At 36.5% G+C, this 12,412-nt stretch overlaps 1 protein-coding gene across 6 annotated transcripts in view; it reads left to right on the top strand.

Annotated features, from left to right (window-relative positions):
* Positions 1–12,000, top strand: part of LOC122799242 — an 840,251-nt gene extending 828,251 nt beyond the window's left edge. For 5 of the 6 annotated variants that reach the window (XM_044068176.1, XM_044068174.1, XM_044068177.1 and 2 more), the window contains one exon: positions 10,192–12,000. The gene's annotated coding sequence lies outside the window, so the exon portion shown is untranslated. Of the gene's footprint in view, positions 1–2,794; positions 2,905–10,191 lie in introns of those variants that run through there. The other variant, XM_044068175.1, reaches the window with a different exon arrangement.
* Positions 12,001–12,412: the final 412 nt, after the last annotated feature.

The following is a 12,412-nucleotide window of genomic DNA, read 5'->3' as shown; positions in this document are numbered from 1 at the left end:
TATAAAAAATAAAAAATGTGTAATATGCTGGTTGCATAAGTGTGTGCACCCTTAAACTAATTCTTTGTTGAAGCACCTTTTGATTTAATGACAGCATTCAGTCTTCTTGGGTAGGAGTCTATCAGCATGGCACATCTTGACTTGGCAATATTTTCCCACTCTTCCTTGCAAAAGTGCTCCAAATCTGTTAGATTGCGAGGACATCTCTTGTGCACAGTGCTTTTCAGGTCACCCCACAGACCTTCAATTGGATTTAGGTCTGGGCTCTGGCTGGACCATTCCAAAACTTTAATTTTCTTCTGGTGAAGCCATGCTTTTGTTGATTTGGATGTATGCTTGGGGTCATTGTCATGTTGAAAGGTGAAATTCCTCTTCATCTTCATCTTTCTAGCAGATGCCTGAAGGTTTTGGGCCTAAAGTGACTGGTATTTGGAACTGTTCATAATTCCCTCCACCTTGACTAAAGCCCCAGTTCCAGCTGAAGAAAAGCAACCCCAAAGCATGATACCGCCACCACCATGCTTCACTGTGGGGATGGTGTTCTTTTGGTGATGCAAAGTGCTGTTTTTGTGCCAAATGTACCTTTTGCAATTGTGGCCAAAAAGTTCAACCTTGGTCTCATCAGGCCATAACACATCTTCCCACATGCTTTTGGGAGACTTGATGTATTGTTTTGCAAATTTTAGCTGAGCATGGATTTTTTTTTTTGTGTGTAAGAAAAGGCTTCCATCTTGCAACCCTACCCCATAGTCCAGACATATGGAGAATACGCGAGATTGTTGTCACATGTAGTACCCAACCAGTACTTGCCAGATATTCCTGCAGCTCCTTCAGTGTTGCTGTAGGTCTCTTGGCAGCTTCCCTGACCAGTTTTTGTCTTGTCTTTTCATCAATTTTGGAGGGAAGTCCAGTTCTTTGCAACATCTCTCTTGTCCCATATTTTCTCCACTTTTTGATGACTGTCTTCACTGTGTTCCATGGTATATCCAATGCTGTGGAAATTTTTTTGTACCCTTCTCCTGACTAATACCTTTCAACAATGCGATCCCTTTGATGCTCTGTAAGCTCTCTGTGAACTATGGCTTTTGCTGTAGCAGGCAACTGAGTAAATGTCAGGAAAATCCTACTAGGACAGATGAACTTTATTTGGGATTAATCAGAGTCTCTTTAATTGATGGCAGGTGTGTACCCAAGAAGACTAAATGTTGTAATTAAATCAAAAGGTGCTTTAATAAAGTATTAGTTTAAGGGTGTGCATGGGTCTATATTATATGTTCGAAGTTTGAAAACTTTGAACATTTAATAATTGAAATTAAATGCTCGAAGTTTCAAACATTGAACATAAAAAAAAAACAAACGGAACTTACCTGACTAAATTTCCCTTACTGCACTGTAGTGCGGTTTCAGAGTTGGTATATTTAAAGAGCAGGTGGCTGCAGGGGACTTTTCCCCCTGCCTACAACCATTAGTTTTGGGGGGTTTTTTTACATATTTTCAAAGTTTTGTAACTTCAAACATTTAAATTCGATATTTTAACATTCGAAGTTATAAAACTTTGAACATATGATATAGATCTGTGTGCACACTTAGGCAACCAATGTATTGTACATTTTTTACTTTTTATATTTTCCCCCCTAACAGATTTGTTTGTTTTTCAATTGCATTGTACAAGTTATGGGTCACATTTAATGTGGGAAATGTTTTGAAATGATTTATTGTGGTCTCATTTTTTATATATCACAATAACCTGGCATTTTAACAGGGGTGTGTAAACTTTTTATATCCACTGTATACACACACACACACACACACACACACACACACACACACACACACACACACACACACACACACACAAGAGAGCAAGACAGACAAATGGTGTCACCACACTGTTAATCTCAAACATATACCTTAATGTGCAAATAAAACTGTTAAAAACATTAAAAGCACAAGAGAAATATAAAAAAAAAATAAGTGTTTTTGGGTTGCACCCAATCCTTCGTCAGATCTGCCATTAAATTCATAACAACACTATTTAAAGTTATGGTTGATGAATTATATTACTCAGCCAGACACACCTCCTATGACTGTCCAATCATATCATCTAAAGAGCTTACGCCCTTTGCGGGCTTCAGAGGTAAATTCGCATTAAGTCCAGGAAGCTTATCTGCTTGGAGTTCCACTATCCACTTCATTTCTATTTGTGCTGTCTGTTCTGTAATGTTACCTCCATGATAGCTCTCTTGCACTAGTTGCAGTGCCATAAATCGGAATCGATATCCCATATGCAACATAATATGTTTACATAAAGGATTGTTGTTTTCACTGAGTCTGATGTCACTAATATGTTTAAAAATGCATTCATTCAGTTGACTGTTTTTCCCAAGTAAAAGGTCTCACAGGATACACAGATAGCAATATATATAACATGTCTCATTTTACAATTAGCATAGGAATGACAACAATACTTCTTTTTATAAACAGGATGTATAAATTCGTTGCTATCGAAAATATATTTACACATGAACAGTCCAGAAAACAAAACAAGCTTTATGTGATCCGAAAGAGAATAAAGAGCTGATTATTAAACTGGATGATAAAGGTGGTGGTGTCATTTTATTAGATGTACCTCATTATTATAGAAAAATGAAACAGATGTTAATGGATGAAGATACCTATGTTTGTATCAACAGGCTACATGTTAACACCATGATATGTAATATCAAGATGAAAATACATGATTTTATGCATTCTTGTAGACTTTCACAAGATCTATATAATTATTTTGTTATAGATGATCCCATCATACCCACTATAAATGGACTCCCAAAACTACATAAGGACAGTAAAGATCCCCATATGCATCTCATCATCTCTGAGAATGGATGGGCGACAGAACCACTTATTTATTTTTATTTTTTTATTTATTTTACATTTGTTGACCGGAATAGTCCGACTGGATGCATGTCCATTTTTAGCGGAGGCCCGGGGAGAAAAGCTCCAAGGGTAAGCAGAAACAACATTACATAATATCAGTATTACATATTACAAACAGACTGTTTACAGTGATTACATAAGTAAGCAAGTTAAACAAGTTCCACAGGTTAGAGTTAATCCCAAGTGTAAATCAGGATTAAATTAAATTACACAGTAAACTGGTTAACAGATTTTTACACATTCTAGAGAGAGTTAGCCAGGCTTGATACATTGACATAGCCAGTTAAGTGGCAAATGTTGTTTGAGTCTAGTTTTAAATTGACTTAAGGTGGAAAGTAAGGTAATATCAGCTGGAAGAGAGTTCCAGGGTCTACTTACAGAGTTTGCAAAGAGACAGTCACCGGCTGTGTTATTAATTTTGCTAGTCTGAATTAGTAGTTTGTTAGAGGATCAAAGCGGTCTAGGATTGTTATAGGGGGTGATAATATTTTTAAGTGCAGGAATATTGTCTGGATCATAGAGGATTTTATAGGCCATAATCAGTTGGTTATACTGGATTAAGCTGGGTAGTTCAAGTCGCCCAAGCTGATTTAGAGTGATACAATGATGTGTCCTAAAAGGTAGCCCAGTGGCAAACCTGGCAATGTGGTTGTAGCAAATTGAGAGTTTATTAAGGACAGTCTTGTTTAAATTTGAGAGTAGAGGGGATGCATACAGAAGGGTCGAAAGAAGGTGAGAGCGAGATATGGCAATTTTAGCTGGAGGGGTTAGGAAGGCTTTTATTCTGTAAAGTGACCCTAGTTTTTTATTGATGGTTTTAAAAGTTTGGTTAACATATAGGTCGAATTTTAGATTATTATCTATGATGACATCTAATAGTTTTGTAGAGGGGTCAGGGGAGATTATTGTGCCATCATTTGAATTTATGGTAAAGGTGAAAGTGGTAAACCTACGTGTTGGTGAAAATAACAGCATTTTAGTTTTTTGGGGATTTAGGATCACACGACATTCAGAAAGCCAGTTTTCTATTGTATTAAAGGTGGTCTGGGTAGCTGACTATAACTCTATTGGAGATGTGGCCGAGCAAATCAGAGTAGAGTCATCAGTATATTGGATACAGCCATACCTCCCAACCATACTGAATTACTCAGTTTTTACCGAGTTTTGGGGTCCAAATGAAGGGGTGCCATGATTCCCGAGTGGCACCCTTTCATTTCCGATTTTTTTCTGTTGTTTTTTAAATTTTTTTTAATTTCGCGCTGTTTGAGCTGTCATCACATGCGCAATGACGTCAGCTCAATCAGGCCTATCAGCCAGTCGGAACTGAGCTCAAGGAGCTCACATCATGCACATTTCCGGCTGGTCAAATGCGAGCAGGAACGGACAGCAGTTTTCTAATGGGGATTATTGGCTGGCCAAAGGCAGCAAGCAATCAGTCTGGGCAACAATCTTGGATTATTTTATTTATATTCAAAAGTTGGAACGGCAGCGAGAACAAGTAAGGAACTGTGTGTGTGTGTGTGTGTGTGTGTGTGTGTGTGTGTGTGTGTGTGTGTGTGTGTGTGTGTGTGTGTGTGTGTGTGTGTGTGTGTAATAGAAATGTAGTGAATGTGGCTTAAATGGCGATGGGTATAGAGTAAAAATTGCCTCTTGCATTGCATACTGTTTTGAATCTGCAAGAAAATGCTTTAAAGTTTTTGAGACACTTTAGTGATCAACTCTGATTTCTATGCTTGTTACTTATGCTGAGCAGGGCAAAAGTCCTGCATCTGGCATTTGCCTTGACTCATGGGTGGTAGTAGGTAATGGATTTTTTGCAATCAATGACTTCCTGACTGCTAGTGACTGACTTAGATTTATGTGATCTTTTAGTGTTTTAGTAAGGGGTACATTTAGAAAAGGGTTCATCTGTACAGATAACTCGTATCTCATTTACAAGTGAAGCTAAAAGACCCTAACCTGACTTGATTTGGTGTTACCGTGGAGACTGTAGAGTGTTAAACTAGCCTCTCAGGGTAAGCTGGTTTGATTTTCCTATGAACTCATGTTCATATTTAAAAAAAATATCAGATGGGAGGATGGAGGTTTCACTTTTGCTGTGCGTTGTCTCTTATCTGTTAATTCATCGTGACTTCAGTGAGCCCACAGGTGGTATCTGTTACAGTTTTGTTATGGCTTTGTCACCAACCATGGTACTGAAACACTCCTTTAAAGAAGTGGAGGTGTTCCTTTCCTCACTGCCAGGGCCGATATGACTGCAGTGGAATGGCCCTGCTTGTTCATGTACTGCTGTTTTCAGCCATATTCCTACTTGGGACAGGTATTTCATTCTATTCCACTTGTAATATTCTGTTGCTGAGCATTCACAAGTATCATCACTATTTCAGTGCCTAGTAGCTAAATTTTTGAGATTCTTGCTTTCACTGAAAAGGTGCAAGTGTAAAAGTTAAGACCCCTTCTAAAAAAAAAAAAAAAGTAGCCCTAATTATTCTGGCAGAAAATATTTTAAAAGGATAACATGCAGGTGTTTTACAAAAAGATATCTGGAACAGTGAGGAATAGCATCTAAACAAATTGTTTTTAATGTATGTTTCCAACAGAGTGTATGTTTTTGTACTATATTTTCTAAGACGCTTTTTATGGTTATGCAGATTAATAGTACCTACACAAAGACTATTTTTATGATTCTGCAACCCAAATGGCACATACATTACATGCTTTTTTAAGAGTTAAAATCATTCCATTTTTTTTCTGAAAAGTCTGGCAGTTAAGGATGAAGACTCTGAACTGTTAATGAGCTGCTTCCTGTTGACAAGAGAGTACAGGTTTAATTCCCTTCATCTCCATTTGACTACTGTGCAGCTCTGAGCAAATCACTTAACCAGACTGTTCCCAGGTCGTCCCCTCGCTTACCTGGTTAACATAGTGAGTCCAAGGTTACAGGAAGAGTATGTTATTTTTGTCTGGCAAAGTACAAACTAATTTGACAGGTGAGAATTATTACTCTTCATTTACCATTATGTTTCTTTGTGACTGGTATCTATTTCTAGCTGCTAAGGTGTTTTGTGTGTGTGTGTAAATGCCCCCATTTAATACACCTGGTGGCTAGAAGTATTCAGGCTCAAGCCCTGTACCTTCAGTACAGGGTAAAAACAGCCTAAAGTCCCTAGCCACCACCACTTGTGAGCTTTGTCCAGATTTTTGTGCTAAGAGGTTGAGAGTTATGGTGACTGAGAAGTGAGAAGTGAATTTGTATTGCCCCATTACTGGCTTTGTCCAGGTTTTTTGTGCTAAGAGGTTGAGAGCTATGGTGAGAAGTGAGAACTAAATTCACTTAATGATAGCCATTAAGTTTCATTTCCTATTTTTCAGGAAACTGCTGATTTGGCATATTGGTATGTTGCTCTGATTGTAGTGCATTGGGTCCTGGCTTCAAGACTTGCCAGTGAAATGCATGGTGGTAACACATTTTATTCGAGCAACTTCCCAAAATTATACAAGCAATGCTTAAAATGTGTCCCTGGTTTTTTACCTTTTGCCCCCCCCCCAAAAAAAAAAAAAACTGAAATTGAAAATAAGTGTGAGAAGCTGTACAAGATACCTATGGCTTTACACTACTGTCATTCTATTTATAGTGTGGGTGTGGAAGTAGACTTTTATGATGGAAATGTTCTGAATTGGGCAGTTATGTCATTATTGGTTCATGCATTTTGTTTCATTGCCTACAGTACAGCGTACTGGAAAAATGTTCGAACAATAAATTTAAAATGTGCTCTGTCTAACAAGTGTGCTTTATTATACAAGGAATAAAACTTAATAAATTCAGGAAGGTGTATCAAAGAAAAGAACACATGTATGTTTCTTGTTTTGTGTGCAATGGGCCACTGATTTGAAAACAGCCCAAAGGTAATCTTTATCCACCACTGACCAGATGCATTTTCTTTGTATGTGTTGTCGGTTTCAATGCTGTTTCAATGAATGTGAGTTTCAAGGGCAGAGAAGTTTTAATGCCAAGTCTGTTTTCGTTGTGAAACAGTATTGCTTTGTTTAGCAGATGTCTGTTAGTGTTTATGCATTGTTGTGCTGCAAGATGTAAAAATAAAATCCAAATAATCATTGTAGAAGTAAAACAGTATGCACACATTAGTGTTTATGGCAAATGGGGTGAAATAGCCAGGTAATGGGACATTGGAATGGCTGCAGGGGGACACTGGTGCCATATTTTGGTTGTCTGTTCTTCAGTTTGCGTTTGAAAGTTGGTAACCCACAATTCCATTGGAGTGGGCAGGGTTACACAATTATGTATGCAAATTAGATGTTAATCAGCGTACAGATGTGTACTTATTTTTTATGGGCCTTGTCCAAATTTTTGATGTTTCCAGGATGAGAGGTATAGATACAGCTGACTTTTGGGATGACTGTATAAAGGTTGTTAATGAAGATGGAGAACAGCAAGGGCCCTAGTATAGAGCCTTGTGGTACTCCAAGGGTGTTAGGTAGAAGATTAGAGAGTTTGTTCTGCCAGAGGACAGCCTGCTGTCGACCATTCAGGTAGGATTGAAACCACTGAAGGGCTCTAGTATCTAGACAGAATGTTTGCAAGGTGTGGATTAAAAGTTGGTGATCAACCATATCGAATGCCTTGGAAAGATCCAAGAAGAGGGCTGAGGATATATAATTATTGTTGCGATTATGGTTTATGGTGTTGGTAAAGGCTAGGAGGGCTGAAGTAGTGCTGTGATGAGGACGGAAGCCATACTGAGTATCTGCCATAAGGTGATTCTGAATTAGGTAGTGCATGAGTTGTCTTTGAATACATCTTTCCATAATCTTTGCAAGTGGAGGGAGTATAGCTATTGGCCTATAATTGGAGAATTCAGTAGAGCACTTTTAATATTTGCAGAGATACAACTTAAAAAAGTTGTATACCAGACACCAGCAGTGTTGAAAGACACTAGGCATTTTCTGCATACTCTTTTTAAACAAGTGAATTCTTTGGAGGATGGTCTAAACTGCTTAATGGTCACTCTTGACATCCAAAGTTAATTCACGGTGACTCCCAATAAATTTGGTGTATCAGGACTCAAGAATTTTTCAGAGAGCAATAGTGAATTTGACAATGGAACCATTGACCTTTTATGCACTCTCCTTGAACTGGTGCTAGGTAACAACGTTTTCACATTTGATAAGGAAATATACTGGCAAAGATGGGGTGTTGCCTTAGAAACCCCCTGTGCTAACAGTTATGCTAACCTTGTGTTAGCTAACTGGGAGGTGAAATTTGTATACAGTACACATAATCGTTTTATTTCATCACTTAAATTTTGTAAGTGGTTCATGGATGTCATCTTTTTATTATGGGAGGATACCCCTAAAAATTTGAAAAGTTTTGTTCAGTATTTCAAAACGAATGCCAATTTTTTGAGGTTTATGATGCATTATTCAGATTCTGTAATTTATTTTTTTTAGATATTATATTTTCCAGAGATGAGCATGGACACATTAATACTGGTTTATTTAGAAAGGGATTTAGTAAGAACATGTCCTTACACAGGAATAGTATGCATCCAGAACATATTTTTCCCAATATTGTCAAGAGTCAGCTTCTAAGAAAATCTAGACTGCATACTGAACAGAGAGAATGCAATGAAGCTATGATAAAACTGGGAGATAGATTTATGGACAGAGGCTATAAGGATTAAGACATTGATAAAAAAATGAATGCAGTTACGCGAATGAGAGATGATAAAGTAAGACCATTTTTTTCTATGCAAGATTAATCATCTGATGTTAAAATTGTTGACACTTCATCCAGTCAGAAAAGTAGAGTTGTTTTAACCTATGCGAGTGACGTTAATTATGTCTGTGACATAATTAAAAACAATTCGAAAATCCTACTTGTGGATCCTACATTGAGAGATATAGTGGGAGAGACACCATCATTCAGTTTTAGAAGAAAAAATGTTAAGCAACACCTTTGATATGGTCTATAGCAGTCTAGTAATATTAGAACAGATAAAACTGGTACGTTTTCATGAAGGACTTGTCCATATGTAAATGTATTTTGGATAGCAATGAATTTATACATCTGTTTATAAAAAGAAATATAGTTGTCATTCCTATGCTAACTATAAAAAGAGACGTTATATATATTGATATCTGTGGATCCTATGAGTCCTTTTCCTTGGGAGAAACAGACAGGCAACTGAAGGAACACATTTCTAAACATATTAGTGACATCAGACTCGGTGACAACAAAAATCCTTTATGTAAACTTATTATGTTGAACATAGGACATCAATTCTGATTAATGGGACTGCAACTAGTGCAAGAGAGCTATTGTGGAGGCAAATAACATTACAGAACAGATGGAACAAATAGAAATGAAGTGGATAGCATAACTTCAAGAGGGTAAGCTTCCTGCACTTAATGCGAATTTACCACTAAAGCCCGCCCTTAAAGGGCATAAGTTAAGTTCTTTAGATAATATGATTGGACAGTCACAGGAGGTATGTCTGGCTGACTAATATGATGCATCATTAATTAGTGCTGTTATGAATTTAACGGCAGATTGGAGGAAGAGTTGGGTGCAAACTGAAAGCGCTTATTGTTTTTAATATTTTTCTCTTGCTTTTTTATTAGTACATTAAAGTATATGTTTAAGACTAACAGCGTGGTGACTGCATTTGTCTATCTTGCGCCCTTGGTATATATTTTACAGTGCGGGTCTTTAATCATTGCTCCTTACGTTATTGGCTATATATATATATATATATATATATATATATATATATATATATATATATATATATAGTCTTCTCCTCTTCACATTCTTCACATTTGTGGTTTTCTAGCAGGGAAATCATTCAGGACTAAAGTCATTAAATAATCACAGACATTTGAAGTTAGAAAATGCATGTTAATGTGAAGTTTGATATTCTAGCAACTCTTCTAAGTTTATAAAATCAATATTTAAAAGCTGTCTCTGATTTGGGGCTTTTACCTTTCCATTATTTTTGGTTTTGCTAAGAATTCTTTATCTAAGAGGTTGATAGGTATGTATGAAGGATTTCACAAAAATATAAGGCAAAATCAACAGCATTCTGCAAAAGTATGCAGAGTTTAGAGGTGTTTTGTCTCTCAATACAATAAAACTGTGTAATGTACAACTTCATGCACTATTGTTAATATACAGGAAGCCAATCACAGCTCAGTTAAAATTAATTTCAATATATTTTCCTTTTATCTTTCCAGAACTTATACAACATAATAATAAGCCTGTAAGCAGAAGACATTTTGTTGGAATGGTGGAATATTACAAACAGTAGTGACTAAACAACTCCCAATATTGAATAACAAAGTAATGACTTCTCACATGAGTTCTATGACTGCAGAGAATACGACTGCATGTTAAAGAATAAAGAAAAAATGCCTCCATCAAGCAAACATGGGAAGATCTGTTAAAAAAATATGTTTCAGTCATTTATACATTTTACAGCCCTTGCAAAGTTAGCTTTGGATTGCTGGCATATCAGTTGTATGTGGCCGTAATTGCAACAGAAAAACTCAAGGCTCTTCACCCTCAATGATGCTGAACAGAAAATGCATGTAAAAAAGAGAGAGTGTGCTAGAACTATAGACTTTAAGAAATACAGTGTACTAATAAAAAGTGTGAATAAACATAGCATATTGTGCTTTCTCTAAACTTGCACATTCATTAATTATGGCTGGCAATTTAAGTTTGTATACATATTTGAGAGCTTGCTATCTTTCATTTCAGGTTCAATGTTGATAGGCTCTTTTCTGTTAGGTCTTCTTTTAAACTTTTGCTGCAGCCATTTGCAGCTTTCACCAGCAGATGGCAATTTAGATCTGGTTAGCAGCTGTTAAAAATGCAAAAAAAAAAAAAAAACTGTTGAGGGCTTTCAAGTACAGGCAAGCAGCAAGAGTCGGTTGCATTGTTGATGTGAGCTAGCTTCAGAAATCCCATCTGCTATCTCTCTTAGATGGCAGTGATGTCCATTTTTATATTCAGTTTTGAAACTTCTAAAGAGCTGGTTTATACAAATATGGAATTTGCTGACAGAAGTGTGGGTGCCTTACTTTTTTTAGCGGGAAATCCCACTAGTAACCAGAACTTATTTTCAGGGGAAATTTTTGAACACTGGATGACAAAGCAGCTTATTCAGAGTTGCAGAAAACATACAGACAGAAAATGAAGGGTTCAAACCCAAAACCACAGGAGGTCAAGCTTATACCTCCAATTCACTATGCCAATCTCCCAGTTAAGAAATAGCTCTCATGTCATTTGCTCCTGCAGGTTTTCTGCCCCAGTTCTACTGTTTTCTGCATTGTTTGAATTAAATCTAACTATTTTATTGTACCCTATTATTCTTATAAAAGAAGCCGCAGTTTGCTGATATGGTACTTCATAGTATTTTACATTTCCAGTTAACAGCCCTTCTAAGCAACACTTATCTAGAAAAGGTACTTTTCAGTGTGGTAAACATTCAATGTGTAATCAAGATGTCATTTTTTTTTCAAAATTAATAATGTAAAATTTAACCCAATTGATGAGTCTATGTGTAATACTGAGAAAGTAATTTATGTTTTAAAATGTCCATGTGATTTGTTTTATGTGGGGGAAAGCCAGAGGGCTTTTAAGACTAGGTTCCAAGAATATATTAAGAGACAATAAAGGGGAACGTTTGGAAAGCTCTCTGGCAGTGTACTTTAAATTGCATCACCAAGGTAACTGAATCCTGTTAAAAGGTTATGTTTTGGAACAAAACAGGGATGGAGTTGGGTGAACATATTACCCTTAAAGATAAATTATTGTATAAAGAAGTCCTTTTTATATTTTAAAGTATAATACTTTGGTACCGGGGGTGGGGTTAAACAATGAATGCAACTGGAAATATCTTATTAATTAATTGTGCTAATTAATCTATTAAGCTTGTTAGAAATTTAATGTGGAGGAGACTTTTTTGTAGTGTGCTTTTTTGCTCTATGAAGGCAAACTTGCTGTGGTGCTAGAGAGGTGATTAAAGCTTTTTGTTCTTATATTGGCTCTGTGGCTGTTGATATTTTTCATTTTTTTGCATTTCTCAACTGTCCCCATTTTAGAGGCACATCTCTGATTTTGCCTCATGTTTTTGATTTTCTCGTAAATCACTAAGGAATACAGTCAGTGTCAGACATAATTCAAGATTCATAGATTCAAAGTAAACATTTTTGTCATTGTGGACCACACACAAACAGCCTAAACGAAATTCTGTTCATCAGCTCTTTCTTGAGATTACATACAGAAGTAAAACAATATATACAAGTAAAAGACTGACACAACTAACATATACAACCCTACTCCCATTACCAGTACAAAAGAGCAGAATAAAAATTGTCTACTTAAATACAGAATAAGTATACCCTCCCCTAAGTTACCATGACTGTCCATTTAAATAAATCCACATTACAT

This window comes from Protopterus annectens, chromosome 4.part0 (assembly GCF_019279795.1).
Source record: "Protopterus annectens isolate FY-2018-M chromosome 4.part0, PAN1.0, whole genome shotgun sequence".
NCBI classification, from domain to species: domain Eukaryota; kingdom Metazoa; phylum Chordata; order Ceratodontiformes; family Protopteridae; genus Protopterus; species Protopterus annectens.
The sequence above is the reverse complement of the archived record's forward strand: the minus strand, read 5'-3'. Positions and strand labels throughout refer to the sequence as shown.